Consider the following 23,944-nt stretch of genomic DNA (forward strand, 5'->3'; position numbering starts at 1 on the left):
TTTCCTGAAGCATTATTTTAATTAGTGTATCTAAACTCTAATGGCTAATACATTTCTACATTCATCTATCAACATAATCCGCAGTGCGGATAAAAGCCGGGACTGATATGGCGGCGGTGACGTCCACTGCGCATGCGTCTGCCCCCGAACTTACGTCATTACGCTTTACCGAGCAGATGCGACGTTATCTTCGCATCCGCCCTTACTGCAGTACACTCCGGGCGATGCATCGTTGCACTCAGCTGTCCATACTTCATTCCTAGTATATAAATACTTAATAATAATAATAAAATAATAATAATAGTGTTGCCGGAAGTCGTCAGAGTGCAACTATTCCGGCGTACACACCCGCCCACAAATTCAGTTTAGGTTTGGCGCCAGGTACTTTATTTAATTCACATGCTGACAGCCTCAGACCCCTACAGAGGCGCTTGGCTCAGAGACTGACCATTACTGGTAAGCAAAAATGTTTGTTCCTTAATGTCTTTTATATGCATAAGCAATTGCACCTTAGGCTGCCTGTAGGGTTTTCCCTCACTAGTTTACTTAGTTATGCTGCAGTTTTAGGATGCACCTAAAACTGCTTGTGATTGCATTAGATGTATTACTTTTCATAAAAACTATACATTTATCCGTCTAGCAGTGGGTTTCACCCAAGCTATTGTCTCCTTAAAGCTACATGTAACAAGTTATATGCATGTCTACTACTGAAATGTATTCTATTATTTGCCTGTGAATCAAGCATCCTCTGGCATGGTTTCTTTTTCTGTTTTTCCCCCAGTGTTTCTCCAAATTGATTGCCTGATGAAGCGGGATATTGGCCCGTGAAACGCGTTGCATACCTGGAAAGTTTCCAATAAATATTATTGTTATTTATAACGGCTTATTGTCCGGTCATTATTGTACCTGGGGGAGGTGAGTCCACCTACTTTCCTCGTTTTAAGTGGATTTTAATTGCTTTTATCCTTGTTGGCGCCTCTGTTACTACCGTTTTATTGGGGATCCATGCCTCATTCATTTTAACCACTTGCCGACCGCCCACAGCCGATGGGCGGCGGCAAAGTGGACACCTTAAGGACCGCAATACGCCGAACGGCGGCGGGCCCTTAAGGCTTGTCTGGCCAGCGATCGAGTCACTGATGACACGCGCTGCCGCCGGCAACAGGCCCCGCCCATCTGGCGCGATACCCCGCCGGGCAATTAGCAGCGCCGGCGGGGTTTGAAATGTGTGATCGGCCAATCAAAATGTATAATACACTTTGTTTACATGACAAAGTGTATTATACAGGCTGCCTCCTCCTCCTCTGCACTTTTCGTCCGTGCGTCCATCAGAGGAGGAGGAAGCCCTGTAAGTGATACAAAAAACACCGATTTTCACCCACACAGACCCCCCGATCGCCCACCCCAACCCTCAGGACCACCCCAGCACACCCCTGTATACACCCAAGCACCCCCCTATAAACCCATCAATCACCCCCTACCACTATCTGCTGACGCTATGATTTAGATTAGGTCCCTAACTGCCCCCTAGGGTCCCCTGATCACCCCCCTACCCTCAGATCCCCCCAGACTCCCCCCCCCCACCCCCCTGTATATTGTATACATCTGCCTTACCCACTGATCATCAGTCCACTGCACCACAGTCACTAATTAGCGTCATCACTGTCGCTAATCAACATTGGTACTATATAGTATCTGTAAGTGATCATTACTGATCGCAGTCAGATCTATTAGGGTCACTTGGATCCGCTAAAAAACGCAGTGTTTGCCCGATCAGGCCTGATCATTCGCCTGCACTTGCGTTCAGCCCGCCCCACCGCAGTGACAGAATTTTTTTTTCTGATCACTGCAAAAAACACTGTACACTAGCTGTGGCACTGTAAACATCAGTTTTGATTTTTTTTTTTAATCAAAACTCAGTGACCACAGCTTTCTACCTTTCAAATACTCCCTTTCGCTAGGTAGGAGCTCTTTTTTTCTGGGTAGTCTCAGAGGAATACTCCCTAAATTTAGCAGTCCACCATGGCAAGAAAAGGGTATGATGAGGTGTTCAGGTACATGGCCCAGTCGGATGAGGACGATTGGGACGAACCATTCGACGAATCATCTGGGTCAGAGTTTGAACCTGAATTGAGCTCACTGGGCTCACTGACCGATAGCGATGACACACCCCATGTCGTTGGACCACAGGTGGCGCAAGATCAGCCTCAAGGGCAGCAGAGTGGTGTTAGTGCTGGTCTGATTTTTCATGGTGAGGCAGGCACCAGCAGCACAGCATCTCCTGGACCTAGCACCAGTGCTTCCTTATACCCTGGTGAAGTGACGAGCACCAGCATGGAAGTTGAAACTGGTGCGGTGACACGTGCAGTAACACCCCGGTCACAGCCACCAAGTAGACGGGCCCGAACTACCCCTAGTTCACCAGAGGTGCTGGCAAATCCAAATTGGCAATCCCCTGATACCGCCGCACCCGTACTGCCCCCTTTCACTGCCCAGTCTGGAGTCCAGGTGGATACAGATAATCTAGGATCGGCCATAGACTTTTTTTATCTGTTCATCACCCAGGATCTCTTAGACCTAGTCGTGGCAGAGACCATCCGTAAAGTCACACAATTTCTAACTGCCAATCCGAATGTCTTCCTTTCCCAGCCTTTTCGGTGGAAACCAGTCCAAGTTTCCGAAATAAAATTTTTTTGGGGCCTTCTCCTACACATGGGGCTAATGAAACAGAATGTGTTGCGGTCTTATTGGTCTACGGACCCAGCATGTCATGTTCCCTTGTACTCTGCTGCCATGTCCAGGACACGATTTGAGAACATCCTGCGCTTCCTGCACTTCAATGATGACGAAACCTGTCATCAAAGTGACCACCCTGCTTTTGGCCGGCTCCACAAAATTCGGCCCCTCATAGACCACCTGTCATCCAAATTTGCAGATGCTTATACCCCTGAACAGCAAATCTGCGTAGATGAGTCCCTCATACGTTTTACCGGGTGCCTTGGCATCAAACAGTACATCCCAAGCAAGCGCGCCCGGTATGGGGTGAAACTGTATAAGCTCTGTGAAAGGGCCACAGGCTATACAGGGAGTGCAGAATTATTAGGCAAATGAGTATTTTGACCACATCATCCTCTTTATGCATGTTGTCTTACTCCAAGCTTTATAGGCTCGAAAGCCTACTACCAATTAAGCATATTAGGTGATGTGCATCTCTGTAATGAGAAGGGGTGTGGTCTAATGACATCAACACCCTATATCAGGTGTGCATAATTATTAGGCAACTTCCTTTCCTTTGGCAAAATGGGTCAAAAGAAGGACTTGACAGGCTCAGAAAAGTCAAAAATAGTGAGATATCTTGCAGAGGGATGCAGCACTCTTAAAATTGCAAAGCTTCTGAAGCGTGATCATCGAACAATCAAGCGTTTCATTCAAAATAGTCAACAGGGTCGCAAGAAGCGTGTGGAAAAACCAAGGCGCAAAATAACTGCCCATGAACTGAGAAAAGTCAGGCGTGCAGCTGCCAAGATGCCACTTGCCACCAGTTTGGCCATATTTCAGAGCTGCAACTTCACTGGAGTGCCCAAAAGCACAAGGTGTGCAATACTCAGAGACATGGCCAAGGTAAGAAAGGCTGAAAGACGACTACCACTGAACAAGACACACAAGCTGAAACGTCAAGACTGGGCCAAGAAATATCTCAAGACTGATTTTTCTAAGGTTTTATGGACTGATGAAATGAGTCCATAATCCTGGGAGACTTCAATGCATGGGTGGATGATCACGACTCCCAGCTAGGAAGTGAACTACTTCTCATAATGAATGAACTGGGTTTCTCTCAGGCTATCAACCTCCCCACCCATACGAAAGGGCACACCCTGGATCTTATATTTCATTCCGGACTTTTAATATCACACATGGATATAAACCCAGTGGTATGGTCAGACCACCACACCATCCACTTCTCTCTGACAGCACCTGCGATAAAACACAGAGGGAAAGAACTCATAAAATACCGTTCACTGAAAGATGTCTCACCCCAGCACGTTCAGAATATCCTCAACTTCGACGCATTAACCAATCATTGCGCAGACCCAGACTCCATGGTCCTGATATACAACCATGCAGTGTCATCTGCCTATGACGCCCTCGCTCCATTTCGCATCAAACGATCTACACCACTTCACCATGCACGGTGGTTTGACAGCTCACTAAAGGACCTAAAGAAAGAAGTGCGCAGACTAGAAAGGAAGTGGCGAAAATCTCAGAATTCAAAAGATAAACACACCCTTGTCTCTCACCGGGAAAGCTACCAAAATGCGATCACCAAGAAAAAATCCTCCTACCTATCACAGGAGATCGCAAAGGCCGCCAACAGACCAGCCCAACTATTCCGCACAGTTGATAGACTATGTAATCCATCCTGTCTAAAACCCACTATAACTCCCTCAAAGGAGCTATGTGAGAAATTTGCCTGCTACTTTGCTGACAAAGTATCTTCTATTCGGTCTCTCATTCAGTCCACAGCACCCAAGACTCATGCAACTAATGGAAATAGCTGCAAAAACAACCTAACACCCTGGACTGATTTCAAAAGTATTAGTGAGGAAGAGATCTCAGACATCCTCTGTCGTCTCCGCCAGACAACCTGCGACCTGGACCAACTAAACATATGCTGAAATGCCCTGACCTGCTTGGTCCAGCATTTCACAAAATAGTAAATTGCTCTCTGCAAGCAGGGAGGTTTCCTACCTCTCTAAAAGAAGGAATCATCAAGCCCCTTCTTAAAAAACCTTCCATGGATCCAGATGCTATGAGCAGCTACAGACCTGTCTCCAACCTCCCCTTCTTAGGTAAAGTTATTGAAAAGGCTGTCTATCTGCAACTTGAAACCAGGCTGTCAGTAAACAACATCCTGGACCCTCTACAATCTGGCTTTAAGAAATACCACAGCTGTGAAACAGCCCTCATCCAAGTCTGCAACGATCTGCTCATGGCAAGGGACAGAGGGGAATGCTCCATCCTAATCCTGTTGGATCTCTCAGCTGCTTTTGATACAGTTGACCATGAAATCCTTCTTAACAGACTGCAGGAGTACTGTGGCATCAGTGGATCAGTCCTCCAGTGGTTCAGATCATTCCTGACTGACAGAACACAGAGAGTATCCCTAGGACCTATAATGTCCAAACCTGCACCTCTACAATTCGGAGTGCCACAAGGATCAATCCTATCCCCTCTGCTGTTTGCAATCTACATGTTGCCACTCGGTACACTTATCCAACGACATGGCCTGACGTACCACTGCTACGCCGATGACACACAGCTATACCTGTCCTTCAAACCTGGTGGAACAGACCCTACCCCAAAAATAAACTCTTGCTTAGCTGAGCTTCAGGCATGGATGAATGATAACTGGTTGAAACTGAATGCTGACAAAACTGAGGTCCTGTTTGTCCAAAGCCAGTGCTCGCCATCAAAACAGCTCTATCCTAAAGCAACACCAATCAGGATTGGGAATTCAGACATAAACAGCTCCAACCTTGTGCGCAGCCTTGGCGTACTAATCGATGGGGAATTGAGTTTCAGAAACCAAATTTCATCTGTAGTTAAATCTTCCTTCTTTCATCTGAAGAACATTGCAAAGATTAAACATCTGATTCCCCCAGAGGATCTTCAAACCCTAGTCCACGCCTTCATCACATCACGGCTGGACTACTGCAATGCCCTTTATGCTGGCCTCCCCAAAAAAGACCTGCGTCGCCTGCAATTAGTGCAGAATGCTGCTGCCAGATTGCTAACAAACCAGCCTCGCCACTGTCACATTACACTGATCCTTCGCTCACTGCACTGGCTACCAGTAGAATGGAGAATACTCTTCAAGATTGGACTGCTGACACTCAAATCTCTGCACAATCTGGGCCCTGGATACATGAAGGACTTGCTGAAGCTGCACCACACCTCTCACAACCTCAGATCAGCAAGTTCTATAAACTTGGTCACTCCCAGAGTGCACCTCAAAAAATCTGGAGACAGAGCCTTCTGTCATGCTGCCCCTACTCTTTGGAACTCCCTACCACACCCAGTAAAGACAGCACCATCCCTGGAGCTATTCAAATCCAGACTGAAAAGCCACCTGTTTAGCCTGGCATTTCCAGATTTATAAAATTCTTCCTCTGTACCACGATGGTCGGAGCCATGCTTATGCGCTTTGAGTCCCACGGGAGAAAAGCACTTTACAAATGTTATTTGTTGTTGTTGTTGAGTGAGTCTTGATGGGCCAGATGGATGGGCCCGGGGCTGGATTGGTAAAGGGTAGAGAGCTCCAGTCCGACTCAGACGCCAGCAAGGTGGAGGTGGAGTACTGGTTTGGGCTGGTATCATCAAAGATGAGCTTGTGAGGGCTTTTCGGGTTGAGGATGGAGTCAAGCTCAACTCCCAGTCCTACTGCCAGTTTCTGGAAGACACCTTCTTCAAGCAGTGGTACAGGAAGAAGTCTGCATCCTTCAAGAAAAACATGATTTTCATGCAGGACAATGCTCCATCACACGCGTCCAAGTACTCCACAGCGTGGCTGGCAAGAAAAGGTATAAAAGAAGAAAAACGAATGACATGGCCTCCTTGTTCACCTGATCTGAACCCCATTGAGAACCTGTGGTCCATCGTAAAATGTGAGATTTACAAGGAGAGAAAACAGTTCACCTCTGAACAGTGTCTGGGAGGCTGTGGTTGCTGCTGCACGCAATGTTGATGGTGAACAGATCAAAACACTGACAGAATCCATGGATGGCAGGCCATTGAGTGTCCTTGCAAAGAAAGGCTATATTGGTCACTGATTTGTTTTGTTTTTGAATGTCAGAAATGTATATTTGTGAATGTTGAGATGTTATATTGGTTTCACTGGTAAAAATAAATAATTGAAATGGGTATATATTTGTTTTTTGTTAAGTTGCCTAATAATTATGCACAGTAATAGTCACCTGCACACACAGATATCCCCCTAAAATAGCTAAAACTAAAAACAAACTTATAAACTACTTTTAAAAATATTCAGCTTTGATATTAATGAGTTTTTTGGGTTCATTGAGAACATGGTTGTTGTTCAATAATAAAATCATTCCTCAAAAATACAACTTGCCTAATAATTCTGCACTCCCTGTACATCTTATTTCAGGGTCTATGAGGGAAAAGACTCCAAATTGGAGCCGGTCGGATGCCCTGACTACCTGGGGAGCAGTGGAAAGGTTGTGTGGGACTTGGCGTCACCCTTGTTCTAGAAGGGGTACCAGGGGCGCCTCTGGCCATTTTGTCACTCCAGGCAAGGAAACCTGTGGCACCCCCCCCCCCCCCCCCCCTCCATGAAAATATTCTCAATGCGGCAATATTCGCAATACTACGAGCCACCGATCTACCGCCTCTATACCGCTGTGTCCAGTTGTAAAAATGTACTGCTTGATTGTACTTTTGGTACATTTTTGCCATGGATTGATTGAAATTCTGATCGATGTGGTGGTTGATAATTCGCCATATTCGATCATTTTGAAAGAATCTGTCTGTAAAAATAAATGCATGCATTCACAGCTATAGGCTAGGGTTACTAATAATAAGATTGGGTGATTCAATTGTAAGGGTAAGATTGGGGGGAAAAGTAGAGAGTAACAAGGAACATTTATAATTACGTTTCTCCTGGCAGACTCAGTGCTGACTTGCTCAGTAGGCAGTAGCAGTGTTAGGGGGTCTTGCCCAAGGTCTCCTACTGAATAGGTGCTGGCTTACTGAGTAGGAAGAAGTAGAGATTTGAACCCAGGTTGCCTGTGCCAGAGGCAGAGCCCTTAACAATTACACTATCCAGAGAGAGGCAGATGAAACACACCACAGCCAAGAGCAAAGAGGACTATGTGGAAAAATTGAGGCGTGAAATAAAACAGTTACAAAAGCTAACCATATACCAGTCTCTACAAAGAGAGTATAAAATGGCCCCATACCTGGAAAAGCTCCAAAACTCTCAAGAGAGGAAAATCCTGAGTGTTTACACATTGAGTGCTCACAACCTCTAAATAGAGTCTGGGAGACACAGACAGACGTACAAACCCAGGGAGGAGAGACTATGCCAACACTGTGAGCAGAAGACCCTTGAGGATGAAAGCCACTTCCTGCTGCACTGGCCCAAATATACTGCAACCAGGGACACTTACTTTAAGAAATTGTTGGCACTATTCCCAGACTTTCTCACATTAGAAGATGAGAGAAAAACATATATCCTACTGGGAGAAGAGGAATCCACAGTGACAATCGCTGCACACTATGTCACAGCATGCCACAGACTGAGAGGAGCATAACGGAACTGAAAACCTAAAAAATGTCCACATACTGCTTAGCCATTGTCCCCCAACCCCACCTCCCTTCCATGTCCCCCTTTTCTCCTTGCTTTGGCAATACCTGTAATTAATCTTGGTCATGCCAATAAAGCTATCTTTGATTTGATTTGAGAGGAGGAAAAGACAGCCAGCACTAGGGGAAGGGGGAGAGGCAAAGGTGAATGAGGGAGAGAGGAGGAGTGGAGAGAGACTGAGAATAGCATGACATGGAGCAGAGAACTTATGTGTATTGCAGCCATAACACACAGCCTGTAATGTGACTCCTGTCCAGCCTGTCTCTCACACAAGTCAGAAAGCAGCCCTCCTGGAGTCTAGGGACAGTCTAAATCTTTTCAACCTGTGAAATACCTTATCTAGCTGACCACATGCAGTCTTTACAATGTTGAGAAAGCAGACAGAGTTTTTTTCTAAGGACACTGTAGGAGGCAAGCCTCTCTTCTGCATCATGCTGTGTACATTTACCAGCTTGCCATCAAATTGTACATTTATTTCCCTCAACCAGCCTAGTGCTTCACACGGCCTTATATATTGTGCACATGATTTTAGGTGCTGTGGTGGTGGGCTGAACAGGGAGTAAGCACATCATTGTAGGTGCTGGGGGGGAAGTGATGTGCTGGGAGGGAGTGAATACATGATTGAGGCCTGGAACTCACGACAAAACGCTATGGCTAATCGCTAGCGTTTTGTATGAGCGGTTTGTAAGCGATTTCATGAGCGTTTTCGGTAGCGATTTTAAAACGTGTAATCAATATGCCAGCGGTTGTGTAGCGATTAACTTCAGAACGCTAGAAAAATCGCTCTGTGCAGGATTTGATGAGCGATTATGCCAGCGTTTATATACTTTACATTGCAAAAGCGATAACCGCTAAAAAATGCTGCATGTCCTGAGTTTTGTGATTTGGTAATCGCAGTCGCTCCAGTGGAATTTGGCCCATCCACTAAAATTAGATGAGCATTTAGGGAAATTGCTAGCAGTTTGAATCGCTCTCTAAACGCTCTGAAAATCGCTCTAGTGGGTTCCAGCCCTTAGGGTGCTAAGGAAAGACTAGGAAAATTAATTAGGGCCCATTTCCACCAGCAACCACAAACACACTGCATTGCGATCGCACAAGCTGCCTTTTCCACTTGCCGCATTCGCGCCATATTAGCGTCGGGAATGGAGCACAATGAGGTCTGCGCAAGCCGGCAATCTGCGTTCTGGGAAAAAATGCCACGCACTAGTGGGAAAAGAGCACACCGCAATCAACATGTAAAGTGCAATGTAAATCAGCAAAATGGCTGTAATTCACTATTTGAAGCAGATTGCAAGTGGAAAAGGTGTGTGTGTGTGTGTGTGTGTGTGTGTGTGTGTGTTTGTTTGTTTGTTTGTTTTAATTGAGGACGCTGATAGGCTGGGGAGTGAGTAAGCAAATAACTGGTGGTGCAGAGAGAGCAAAGGCAGACTGTATGCTACCTGGTGTAAAGTGAATGCTGGAGGGTGGTTAAAGCTAAGTGAAGGAGCTGGGTGGAGGGGATTTGTGACTAGGCTGTGTGTTTATGCAGGGAGATGGGGCAGCAGGCACAGCATGTGAGCAGATGGGAGATAGCACACTGACTCTGTAGATCACAGCAGTTTGGAGGATGTTATAGTGTGTAGTACCTGGCAGCCTTCTATCTGTACTCCATGCTGGCTAGAGAATGCAGCATTTAAAACTCCTGGGTAATCCTCTCTCAGCTCTGACATGGACAGCGCTGCTAGTTACAAGCAGCTAATTACAAGCTGATCCTCTCTCATCTCCACTCTCCAGTGTTGTTAAGGGGGGGGGGGGGGCTGGGCGAATGAGTCACTGGCTGATAGCACTAGCAGGCTTCTGGGAAGAAGCCTGAAGTGTAACTGAAAAAAAACCTCTTCTGCAAATGCAGGAAAAAAAGTGTCCTTGTGCTACTCACATCTGCCTGGCTCTTCTTCGCCCTCCCCCTCCCAGCGTCCAGGGCTATGGCAGCCCTGCAAGGCCATAAAAACAGCTCTGATAAGGAGAGGTGGGCAGGACAGGAGTCACTCATGGCCCATACTCACGAGGGACTTTGGTCGCCTCAACACGCGGCGCGCGCGTGTTGCGGCGACAGGTCGCCCGTGAGTATGGGCCGTTGCACGCGCGCGCACCCCGAACTGTCGCCCGTCGCTCATGTCGCCATGCGATTGAAAGTTTCAATCGCATGGCAACAGTCGCCGCCGCACCTCCGCCGCAACTGTCGGCTAGTCCGCGTGAGTACGCGGACTAGCGACAGCAACATGATAGTAAATAAACGGCGCTTCCGGCGGGGGGAGGGACAACGGCGACAGCTTCCGTCGCATCAGTTGCCAGGTCCCTCCGCCGTGTGTATGCGGAGGGACCTGGCTACTAGCTGTCGCCAGCATGTTGCAAGCACGCTCCCGTGTGCTTGCGACATGCAAAAAAGTTGCCCGTGAGTATGGGCCATCAGACACACTCAAGATCCCTCTAGAGATAACACTAACATTAGGGAATGCCATACAAAGTGTTGTAGACAAAAGGTTTGTAGATTCCTTATTTGAGGCTGAGCAGCAAAGGCTTTCATTAGAACTTTTTATCCCCGTTCCCTAAGTTTTCAGTCTCTAAGGACAGGAAAAATAAACTTTTTTTTCCCTCAAAGCGCCTGCCATAAATCTGGCGCTCTAGGCAATTAGCTGGTCCGCTGGTCTTTAGAAGCGCCTCTGAGGGGTACCATCTTTATGTGGACAATTACTACTCAAGTGTGGCCCTCTATCAGCACTTAAAGTTAGAAGGAATCTGATGCTGTGGCACCGTGCGGCCTAGTCGCCGGGTCTTCCCCCAACGGCTCATTACCACCAGACTTCAACGGGGGCAGAGGACCGCCTTGACTGCTGACAACCTGCTCGCGGTGAAATGGAAAGACAAGAGGGACGTTTACTTTCTGTCCACCATTCATGCAGACACGACAGTCCAAATTCAACGGCGAACTGAGGTCATTGAAAAACCCCTTGTCGTCCACGAGTATAATACTGACATGGGAGGGGTGGACTTCAATGACCAGAGGTTAGCGCCCTATTTACTTTCCCGTAAAACAAGACGCTGGTATAAAAAAGTGTCTTTTTATCTAATTCAATTGGCAGTTTACAACAGCTTTGTTCTCTATAGTAAGGCTGGGAGAACTGGATCGTTTCTTCAATTTCAGAGACAGATCACTATGGAACTCCTGTATCCAGGAGGTGTCTGGGCCCAACCCCAAGATGCAACTAGCCGGCTGCATGGAAGGCATTATGCCTATCAGATTCCGTGTACCCCAGGTCAACGCACCCGAAGAAAACGTTGTCGTGTCTGCAGCAGGGCTGGAACAAGGCATGACACCACTGTTTATTGTCCCATCTGCCCTGACCAGCCTGGCCTATGCCTAGGGGAGTGTTTTTAGAGGTACCACGAGCAGGTACACTATTAGAGAGTAGGGAACTCCAGACACAGCGGTAGGCACACAAGGGTCTCTCAGTGCTATTTCACACTGCTGCGATGCGTTAGGGCAAAATGCCTAGCGAAAGTCACACTTTGCGGTGTCCCCCCCCCCCCCACGCCGGAAATGCTTGACTTAACGCTAGTGCATGCCTACGTTACTGCGTGGCTTCTGCGGCAATTTCGGTCGGACCGGAAGTCATGTTAGTCTATGGCGACGCAGTTCATTACTAGGCCGAATGCTACTCTTTTGGTGTTCCCTGAAGGTCTGTTTTGGACGATACGGTGCGGCGGGCTCGACCACCGGATATGTCAATATGCAGTGTGAAACCAAACATCTGGTTTCGAGAGACCGTAATACAGAGGGCTGCCAGAAACCTCTCCTTTCACTTGGGACAAAATGCGTAATGTACTTCGCACATTGTCCCATGGGGGAGGAGAGGTTTGCCCAACAACAAAAATAAGCAAAAAAGTTAATGTTTTGTTCGCAATGTTAAGGTTTTGTTTAAAAAAGTTCAAATTTTATTAATGTTAATGAAGTAATTGCTTTGCTGCTTGCTTGTTTTTGGGGTTTTTTTGTATTTTTTTTTTCTTTTTCCATCCATTAACCTTCCAGGTGGACCGAGCGAACGACTAACCAGCTGCAGCACTGATGGTGCATCCTGACAGAACATTGCGCGTCTGTCAGGTTACACAAAATTGGTGCATGCAGCGCTGCAGGACGAGATTTCTCCTCTGCAGTAAAAAAGATACGTTTGCAGAGGCATACGGGCCGAGGAGCGGTGTTGGGGTTCATATGCTTTGGCAAGCACTTTGTATCAAAAAAGAACTCAAGCAATGATTTCTCCATTCACATCGATCAACGTGGATGAATAAATCAGGTTTGCCTGGGCATACGAGCTGGTGGGTTTGGATTTTTTGGGCGGCAGCTCCTATGTCCAGGCGGACACCTTCCCCTCCTTTTTGTTTTTTCGTTTTTCTTCTCTCTTTTTTCTATCCCTACCGACCCACCAACCAGCTGCAGCACTAATGGTGCATCCTGACAGAGGCATTGTGCTTCTGTCAGGTTACATAAAATCGGTGCATGCAGCGCTGCAGGACGAGAGTTCTCCTCCGCAGTCAAAAAGATACGTTTGCTGAGGCATATGGGCCGAGGAGCGGTGTTGGGGTTTATATGCTTTGGCAAGCACTTTGTATCAAAAAAGAACTCTGGCAATGATTTGTTCATCCACATCGATCGGTGTGAATGGATAAATCGGGTTTGCCAGGGCATATGAGCTGAGTGGGTTTGGATGTTTTTGGGTGGCAGCTCCTATGTCCTGGCAGACGCCTTCCCCTCTTTTTTTTCACATTTTTTTGACATATTTTTTCATCCACATTGATTGATTGTTTGACGTTCATTTTTCCTTTCAGCCCAGAGTGCATTACCTGTATGCCCAATATAAGGAGTATAGCAGAAGCTCCTAATACTGGCCATACATGTAATGATTGCAGAGACCCTAAAATGCCAGGACAGACCCCACGAATGATGCCATTTTGGAAAGAGGACACCCCAAAGTATTCCGTGAGGTGCATGGTGAGTTCATAGAATATTTTATTTTTTGTCACAAGTTAGCAGAAATTGTTTTTTTTTTTTTCACAAAATGTAATTTTCCGCTAACTTCTGACAAAAAATAAAATTTTCTATGAACTCACCATGGCCCTCATGGAATACCTTAGCGTGTATTCTTTCCAAAATGGGGTCATTTGTGGGGTTTGTTATCTGTCCTGGCAAGTGGGAGGGGGTGCTAAATTGTAAGCACCCCTATAAAGCCTGAAGGTGCTCATTGGACTTTGGGCCCCTTAGCACAGTTAGGGTGCAAAAAAGTGCCACACATGTGGTATTGGCGTACTCAGTAGAAGTGGTATAATGTGTTTTGTGGTGTATTTTTACATATACCTATGCTGGGTGGGAGAAATATCTCTGTGTCAATGACAATTTTTTTATTTTTTTTTACACACAATTGTCCATTTACAGAGATATTTCTCCCACCCAGCATGGTTATGTGTAAAAATACACCCCAAAACACATTATACTACTTCTCCTGAGTACGGCGATACCACATGTATGGCACTTTTTTGAACCTTAAATGCGCTAAGGGGCCCAAAGTCCAATGAGCACCTTTAGGATTTCACAGGTCATTTTGAGACATTTCGTTTCAAGACTACTCCTCACGGTTTAGGGCCCCTAAAATGCCAGGACAGTATAGGAACCCCACAAGTGACCCCATTTTAGAAAGAAGACACCCCAAGCTATTCCATTAGTAGTATAGTGAGTTCATAGAAGATTTTATTTTTTGTCACAAGTTAGCGGAAAATGACACTTTGTGAAAAAAAAACAATAAAAATCAATTTCCGCTAATTTGTGACAAAAAGCAAAATCTTCTATGAACTCACCATACTACTAACGGAATACCTTGGAGTGTCTTCTTTCTAAAATGGGGTCACTTGTGGGGTTCCTATACTGCCCTGGCATTTTAGGGGCCCTAAACCGTGAGGATTAGTCTTGAATCCAAATGTCTCAAAATAACCTGTGAAATCCTAAAGGTACTCATTGGACTTTGGGCCCCTTAGCGCAGTTAGTGTGCAAAAAAGTGCCACACATGTGGTATCGCTGTACTCAGGAGAAGTAGTTTAATGTGTTTTGGGGTGTATTTTTACACATACCCATGCTGGGTGGGAGAAATATCTCTGTAAATGGATAATTGTGTGTAAAAAAAAAAAAAAGCAAATAATTGTCATTTACAGAGATATTTCTCCTACCCAGTATGGGTATGTGTAAAAATACACCCCAAAACACATTAAACTACTTCTCCCGAGTGCGGCGATACCACATGTGTGGCACTTTTTTGCACCCTAACTGCGCTAAGGGGCCCAAACTCCAATGAGTACCTTTAGGATTTCAAGGGTCATTTTGAGACATTTGTTTTCAAGACCGCCTCATGTTTTAGGGCCCCTAAAATGCCAGGGCAGTATAGGAGCCCCAGAAATGACCCTATTTTAGAAAGAAGACACCCCAAGGTATTCTGTTAGGAGTACGGTGAGTTCATAGAATATTTTATCTATTGTCACAAGTTAGCGGAAATTGATTTTTATTGTTTTTTTTTCACAAAGTGTCATTTTCCGCTATTTCTCCCACCCAGCATGGGTATGTGTAAAAATACACCCCAAAACACATTTTACTACTTCTCCTGAGTACGGCAATACCACATGTGTGGCACTTTTTTGCAGCCTAACTGCGCTAAGGGGCCCAAAGTCCAATGAGCACCTTTAGGCTTTACATGGGTGCTTACAATTTAGAACCTCCCAAAATGCCAGGACAGTAAACACACCCCACAAATGACCCCATTTTGGAAAGTAGACACTTCAAGGTATTCAGAAAGGGCCATGGTGAGTCCATGGCAGATTTCATTTTTTTTGTCACAAGTTAGCAGAAATGGAAACCTTTTTTTTGTCACAAAGTGTCATTTTCCGCTAACTTGTGACAAAAAATAATATCTTCTATGAACTCACCATGCCTCTCAGTGAATACTTTGGGATGTCTTCTTTCCAAAATAGGGTCATTTGGGGGGTATTTATACTATCTTAGAATTCTAGCACCTCATGAAACATGACAGGTGGTCAGTAAAGTCAGAGATGCTTCAAAATGGGAAAATTCACTTTTGGCACCATAGTTTGTAAATGCTATAACTTTTACCTAAAGCAATAAATATACACTGAATAGGTTTTTTTTAATCAAAGACATGTAGCACAATAAATTAGGACAAAAATGTATACCGAAATTTTACTTTATTTGAAAAATGTCAGCACAGAAAGTTAAAAAAATCTTTTTTTTTTTTTGATGAATATAATAAAAACTAAAAAATCGCAGCAGCAATCAAATAGCACCAAAAGAAAGCTGTATTAGTTACAACAAAAGGAGGTAAAATTCATTTAGGTGGTAGGTTGTATGACCGAGCAATAAACCGTGAAAGCTGCAGTGGTCTGAATGGAAAAAAAGTGTCTGGTCCTTAAAGAGAACCTGTACTAATTAAAATTATTTAAAATAAACACATGAGGTAACTTCAAATGAACATTACATAGTTACCTTGCCATCAGTTCCACTCAGAAGCTCACCATTTTCTCCTTACAGTGATCCCTTCCAGTTCTGACAACATTTTGTCAGAACTGAAATATATCAGTTGCTGTCATTGATATATCAGTTGCTGTCAGTAACAGCAGACAGGAGAACTGATGTGTCCATGTTTCCCTATGGCTCAAGTGGGCGATGTTACAGTTTAACAGTGTGCTGACCAGGAAGCTGTTATGGGGTACTAGCCATTTTCAAAATGGAGGACAGAGAATCCCATTAATCACAGTGGACACACAGGACGCAGGAGAGGAGAAAGAGATTGAGGAGTAGACTACACAGGAGGTAAGTATGACTTGTGTATGTTTATTTTGACTTTTAATCTTCATTTCAGGTTTTCTTTAAGGGGTAGAAAAACTGTGGTCCTCAAGTGGTTAATAAAGATGAGATGCTGGACACTTTTTTTGACCTAGGCGACTTCTCTTTTCAGTGACAATGCCTCCTGCTGCGCTGAAGGCCCTTTCTGACGGCGCTTGAGGTGGGGCAAGCCAGAAGTTTGATGGCAAATTGTGACAGTGTGCTCAGAGTGTCCATATCCGCACTTATGGCCAGGTAGTCGGCTATCTGCCGGTCAAGGCATTGTTGGAGGGTGGATCCATAAGGGGTAAGGCGAGGCGTTGGACTAAAGAAAGTCTGCATGTCCGCCATCACCATCAGATCTCTAGAGCTTCCTGTCCTTGCCTGCGTGGACATGGGAGGAGGAGGAGGATTAGTGGCACCTTTTTTTCATTGTGCTGTGACATCACCCTTAAACACACTGTAAAGCATACTTGGCAGCTTGTTGTGCAAATACTGCATCCTTTCTGCCCTCTTGTAATTTGGTAACATATCTGCCACTTTGTGCTTATACCGAGAGTCTAGTAGCGTTGCCACCCAGTACAGGTCATTTCCCTTGAGTTTTTTTATACAGCCTGAAAGACCCCATCTGCACAAAGTTGGATGGCGGCCTACTAGTCATCTCCTTTTGCCCTTTCTCAGTGATATCAGGTAAGTTCTTCTCCTCCTCCCAGCCACGAACAATACCACAGGAAAGGTGAGCAGCATAAGCCACCTGCAACGCCTGCTGCGGTTGTTCTTCTGCCTCCTCCTCAAAGCCACCTTCCTCCTCTGACTCCACTTCCCCAGACGACGACTCCTCCTCCCCCCTCCTTTGTGATGTTGCAGGTGTTGATGACAAATCTGGTTCTGGTGATGGTTCAAACAACTCTTCCTCCTCTTCCTGCTCATGCTTCTCTACAGCTTGATCCACCACTCTACGCACGGCATGCTCCAGAAAGAAAGCGTATGGGATCAGGCCGCTGATGGCGCCTTCGCTGCGACTCACCTGGTTTGTCACCTCCTCAGACAGACGCATGTGCCTGCAGGCATTACGCATGAGTGTACAGTACCTCGGTCAGAAAATCCCCAGAGCCTGCCCTAGCACCATAGCTGTACAGATACTCATTGACGGCTTTCTCCTGTTGTAGCAGGCAGTCAAACATGAGGAGCATTGAATTCCAGCGAGTCGGGCTATCGCAAATCAAGCACTTCACTGGCAAGTTCTTTCTTCGCTGAATATCAGACAAGTGCCATGGCCGTGTAGGAACGCCTGAAATGTCCACACTTTCCTGGACTGCCTTAGGACCTCCTGTAAGCCTGGGAACTTACACAAATCTTTGGATTATAAGATTTAGCACATGTGCCATGCAGGGCACATGTGTCAACCTGCTCAAACTCAAAGCCAAAATGAGATTGCTGCCGTTGTCACACACCACGTTTCTGATCTTCCGTTGGTGCAGGGTCAGCCACTGATCTACCTGTATGTCCAGAGCGTCCAGGAGTGCTGCTCCGGTGTGACTCTGGGCTTTGAGGCAACACACGTCCAAGATGGCGTGACACCATCGTACCTGGCATGCGGCATAGGCCCTGGGGAACTGGGGGTGTGCAGTTTGAAAGGAGAACGCAGCAGTAGAGTAGTACTCAGCTGAGGAGGATGACAGTGAAGAGGATGTAGCAGGAGGAGAAGAAGAGGTGGCAGCAGGCCTGCCTGCAAGCCGTGGAGGTGTCACCACCAAGTTCGCTGCACAGCCACGTACTCCATGCTTGCCAGCGGTCACCAGGTTGACCCAATGTGCCGTATAAGTAATGTACCTGATTTCAAACTTTTATCTCCACAGCGCTCACGTTGTCATATGTGGCTTACAAAACCTCCACCAACACCCTTCAGTGATACAATCTCCAGTGACCTCACCTGGAGGCCCAATATCATGGCGATACAGAGGAAAGCCCAGCAGAGACTGTACTTCCTCCGCCAGCCGAGGAAGTTTGGCATGGCCCAAGAGATTCTGACCAATTTCTACTCCGCTACCATTGAGTCGATCCTCTGTTCATCCATTCTGGTCTGGTACGCTGGCGCAACCGCCAGCGACAGGCACTTACTTCAGAGGGTCATCAGGGCGGCGGAGAGGGTTATTGGGAGACCTCTCCCCTCACTTGCCCTCCTACACAACAAAAGACTGAGATCGAGGGCCCTGAAGATCACTAACGACCCCTCTCACCCGGGCCACTGCTACTTCAATCCGATGCCATTGGGATGGAGGCTCCGGGCCATCTACACAAAGACGGCTAGGCACAGTAATTCCTTCTTCCCCTCAGCTGTCAGCCTCCTGAACTCCCTCCACATACTCCCATCAGGGCACCCCCCACGACATATAGAACTGTCACGGACAGAGCCAACTGCTGCTCTAGTATGTAAACTGGAAATGCAAATGTAATGTACAATGTTAATAAGATTGAAATGCAAATGTAACCGTCTGCTACTGACATGTGTAATTGTAAATTTCTGCTCCTGTTGCTCTATGTCTATGCTATCGATTGTCTCTTCTGAGCCAAATGTACTGTGCCAAACCCAATTCCGGGCATGACCCAGTCATGCTTGGCAAAATAAACGATTCCTGATTCCTTCCTGATACACTCACCAAATGGGATGAACCATTATTACAGTGGTCTTTGCTCGCATGTGGGGCATTAACTGGGCTCCCCTCACCTCTCGATCAGACCCTCTCAGTCTTCCTGCAGATATATTCTTATATATACTGATCAGCACAATACCTCAGAATAATCATTATAAACCATCATCGCGCAACATTGCCTTGAAATTAATCGTGTCTATTCATATATTGCACTCACGTTTCTTTGATGTGTCACAGAGCTTTGAGTTTTACAGCGGGCTCTCCCCCGCGCGGTATCCCGGTCTGACCGCCGTGGTATCACTCCCCGCTGCACACTCTCGTCCCATGTGCCTCTCTCACTTCATAGAATCGCCGCCAGAGACTCTGTCCTCGACTAGTTTCGTTATAGACACATAACTCATCAGGAGATGAAGTCTCTGCAGCGTGTGGCATTAAAATAACCTATTCCTCACTGTCATTGGTAGATTAATCTGTCACTCTTCTTGAATAGATTACCTCTGTCTGGGAACTCCAGCCATCTGGTCACAGATTAATGAATGTGGATACATTGTGATATACTATATATGAACTGGGACTCCTATTTATGATAACTATTTTATATTACTTCTTATACCTGTTTTACGGTTTGTGACATCTGGCGTGTCATTTTAGCACAGTTGATATTGTATATCTATATGTACTTTGTATGTTAGTGCACAGGGATATTTGACATATAGTGATTACATATTGAGAGGAAACTACCTTGCAGCACAACAAAAATGGATATATTTGAATTTAGGAAAAACTGACACCTCAATTCAGAAGAAGCTTTGGGCAACAACACTTCAGCACAGGAGGATACATTAGAGCATGATTTTAGAAGTTTACAACATGTAATGACGAAGGAGCAAAATACATGGTGGGATATTGCTATGCTAAATAAATATGCAGCAAAAGGCTATGTACCATAGAAATTTAGGTGGGATATACTTCCTGATGATGGGGAGGAAGGGGAAGAAAATGATAAGGCATGGTTGGAGCTTATTAATGGATGTGGACTCAATATGATTAAACTTAGTGAAAAACGTAAAAATAAGCGATTGGCGAAAGAAGTAGAAGAATTAAGTAATAAAATAGAGCCCCATAAAATTAGGGAAGAATATAAAAAATTCAAGAAAAAACAAATATGATAGAAATGACACAATAAGGGTATAAGAGGCGCCCTGGTGTAATAAAAGCATCTAAAAGCAGTTTAAAAACGGAAAATAAATTTGAGGTAGCTTACCTCAGTGACGAAAAAATCTTTGTATTTTACAAAGGTTCTTATTAGTAGCACAGGCAACGCGTTTCGCGGGTCAGAGCCCGCTTCCTCAGGCCAATAACAGTGCCAAACTAAATGACAGATTCAGCAAAGGGAGCCTCTGCTGTACCAAACTGTGAGGGCATTTCCTGACTTCCCCTTCCCAGGGGTGCTCTTCGGGTCAAAGACTTGCGTCAGGAAGTGAAAAAACAAATCGCTCTGCTAAAGCGCTTTACAAAAAAAGCGTGCAGGGACATCACATCAGTGCTTAAGTGCCCAAGAGCATTCACTGCTGCAATTGACCTGTTTGAGAACTACCTAAGAGAGAACTTTGCCAAGGTGGATGTCATTGCTGGCTTGAATGCTTGTGGATTCCTCTTTGGCCCGTCCCTGGCTCAGAGATTGGGAATCGGCTTTGTGTTGATTCGGAAAAAGGGAAAACTGCCTGGTCCAACAGAGTCTGGGAAATATTGCACATAAGGATTTGAATCATCCTGTTTACTTGAAGAGGAGGCCAGCTGTGAAGATACCTGCTGCTGACCTCATAAGGCTTTATTGCAGACCCTGTAGTTAAGGTCTGTAATTATCCGGTAAGCGCATCTGTTTTTATGGTGTTTTTGGTGGCGGACGTATATGATTCAGCGCTGAAGTGATATATTTCATGTAACAGGTTTTGGCAGTTGAAGGCTAGTGAGGGGGAGGAGTCAAGTAGCCGTGGAGACTGAGCTGATGATGCAGCAAGAAATAAGTTTGATTTGTGAGCAAATAGAGAGAGAGACAAGAAGAGACCAGCCATTGGAGAGAGAGTCTGAGCAAGGCAGAGCCACAGACAAGTGAGCACTTACTGAAAACTAAACTAAGGAAGAGAAAGAGAGCTGCAGACCTAACAGGAGATTAGAGAGACCACTCACAACTACAGGCCAGTAAAGAGCAGCAATACTGGAGAGATAAGCCAGAAGAGAAACAGTAAGCAATAAGAAAGAAAGACAAGGATATTAAAATGTACCTGTAACAATACAATACAATAACATTTCTATAGCTCTTTTCTCCCATAGGACTCAAAGCGCTTAGGCTCTCTCAGATTCAGTAATTGGTAGTAGGATGAAGTATTCACACAACAAAAGTTATATTTCGGCAAATGCCAAACTGAACAGGTGGGTTTTCAGTCTGGATTTAAACACGTCCAGGGATGGAGCTGTCCTTATCTGTTGAGGTAAAGAGTTCCAAAATGTAGGGGCAGCATGACAGAAGGCTCTGGGACCAAAAGTTTCCAAATGGACTCTGGGTATGACTAGATTATTAGAACCTGTGGATCTGAGAATGCGGGGATTGCTACGCAGCTGCAACATATCTTTCATGTATTCAGGACCTAGATTATTCAGGGATTTAAATGTCAGTAGGCCGATCTTGAATAGGACCCTCCATTCTATAGGTAGCCAGTGAAGGGAGTGCAGGACTGGCGTTATTTGGCAGTGACGGGTAACAGAGAGAGATAACAGAAAACAGCAGAGACATTACAGTGACACAGAGAAAACAGGACAGCAAAGCATACAAGAGTGAGACAGAGAAACAAATGACAGGATTACAGAAAAGGAGTGAAGACTGCATTGCAGTATCTGAAGAAATTGTGTGACAACAGCTGGCAGACAAAATACAGAGGAGACAGCAGTGCTTCTTATACATTAAGTGATCATTCACAATCATCAATTCAACATATTTGTCTCATCCTGATGTTGCTAGGTAACCACCAGACATTTCTCTACTTTCCCTTCTGTCCTATGCAAGAATTCACTTCCACTTTAAAAAGACAGCGGTGAAAAAGTTGCAGACAGCAGAGTGCTGTGTGAGGAAAATTCTGGCAAGTTAATGCTAATAAAGTGTATCACATATATGTCTCCTGAACTAGCCATGATCCTAGCAGGCGGATGTATACAAGAGGCCTTCCTATACTCCTCTACTAAGAAGTTTATGAATGTGTTTTGTCACTGATTTTTTTTATCCATATGATTTAATACAAATATTTCTTAAAAAGGACTTGATTGGTGTCTGGAGGATTTCTTTACAGTTAAAGCTTTTCAGAGGTGTTACACCACCCCTACCCGAAACCTCAGCGAAAAACACCCAAAAAAGAATACAGACCGCAACATCAACCCAGGGGAGGGGGATATCAAGGTAACCGAGAGGAGGGAGGTTGGCAAAGGGTAGGACGTGGATATCAAAGAAAACCCTATCAAACTCCTGTTTACAACAGATATGACCCTTAGATGAATGAAGAGGCTTTTGAGCCTTTTTTAGTGGAGGGTTGGAGGAACAGGCCCTACCAGAATCAAGTAGCCCAAGGATATGGGGAGGGGGGGGCAGACCCCTACAACCCCATACACTGAGCAAAGACAGGAATAGAGAGGTAGAAGAGGAAGAAGGGGAGGGAGGAGACTTCAAAATAAGAAGATATTAGAAGGACAAGGTATATACAATCTTAGTGGTGTACATTTAGAAAAGGAAGAATTAAAATTACTAGATCAGGGAATAAAGTATGCCCCTAATAGAGGTCTCAATAAATTCCAAACGTACATTAATCTACAAAAGTTCACCAGGAAATTGAATATTGTAACGATTGCGGAATTATCTCCGTGGTCAGCGCACAAGATGTGCGTTGACACTGCGGAAGTCCTCCACAAGCGTATAAAAATGACAGAACCCAGCTTGGGTGCAATGCACCTGTAGAGAGAAAGTGAGCACAGAGACAGAATGTATGTGTGTCCACTAATCTAGTCGCCACCCGGCGACGGTGAACACACAACAGCAGAAACCAAGTGGGAACGCAATCACAAGAGTGGCGATTGCCAACAGTGACACAAGACCAAGTAAGACAGAACACAAGAGTAGCAAGAAAGACACAGCAAATAATAATGATCATAACGCCAAGGAAAATAACAAACGCACTCGCTAAGCGCGGTTGCCGCACGAAAAGCGCAACAGCGACAAAGCACACTAATGGCGGGTCTCCGCACGAAAAGCGCAACAGAAACAAAACACGCCAACCCTAACTAACCAATGTAACATGAAAACGAATAGAGAACGCGAACGCTTGCTAAACGGTTACCTCACCGAGCCTACTGCAAGTGTTCGTTCCAGACAAGACAGACAGAAGGAGTAGCCAGTAGCAACCGCAGCTCTGGCCTACACTCCCAGACAGAGTACAGAAGGAACCACCGCCACTACCGCTAGGGCGGATGCGATCCAGACAAACAGACAGATGGAGCAACCAGTAGCAACCGCTGCTCTGGCTTGCACCCCTAAGACAGAGTACAGAAGGAACCACCGCCACTACCCCTAGGGCGAATGCGATCCCAACAGACAGAACAATTTCCTGTCGACCGCCGCTGGCGACAAGACAATCAACAACAAAAACAGACAGACAGAACAGAAAGACAGTACAAGGCAATACAGATAATACAACAACCTGACTACGCAAGATAATCTTAGCAAACAATTAGCAAAGGCTGAGACTCCAGGTAAGTTAGCAGGAACAAACCATCATGACCAGCCAGGAATTCTGGGAGGGAATGGTTTTTATACTGCAAGCCATCAGAGGAAGCAGCTAAGCAATTTGCATGACAAGTGTATGCAGATTCCTCCCCAGAACAGCAACTCGAAAGCTTGCAGAGTGGAGACAGGTCTCTTTTCCAGGGACCCGCAGCGCTCAGAGC

The 23,944-nt window shown here is 45.5% G+C and overlaps 1 protein-coding gene across 2 annotated transcripts in view; it reads right to left on the reverse strand.

Moving 5' to 3' along the window:
- TSPAN14 (tetraspanin 14) overlaps positions 1-19,316 on the reverse strand; it is a 276,364-nt gene extending 257,048 nt beyond the window's left edge. Inside the window, exon 1 of one of the 2 annotated variants that reach the window (XM_068255101.1) lies at positions 19,173-19,316. The gene's annotated coding sequence lies outside the window, so the exon portion shown is untranslated. Of the gene's footprint in view, positions 1-10,011; positions 10,099-19,172 lie in introns of those variants that run through there. The other variant, XM_068255102.1, reaches the window with a different exon arrangement.
- Between the last annotated feature and the right edge of the window lie 4,628 nt (positions 19,317-23,944).

Source organism: Hyperolius riggenbachi, chromosome 10 (genome assembly GCF_040937935.1).
Source record: "Hyperolius riggenbachi isolate aHypRig1 chromosome 10, aHypRig1.pri, whole genome shotgun sequence".
NCBI lineage: Eukaryota > Metazoa > Chordata > Amphibia > Anura > Hyperoliidae > Hyperolius > Hyperolius riggenbachi.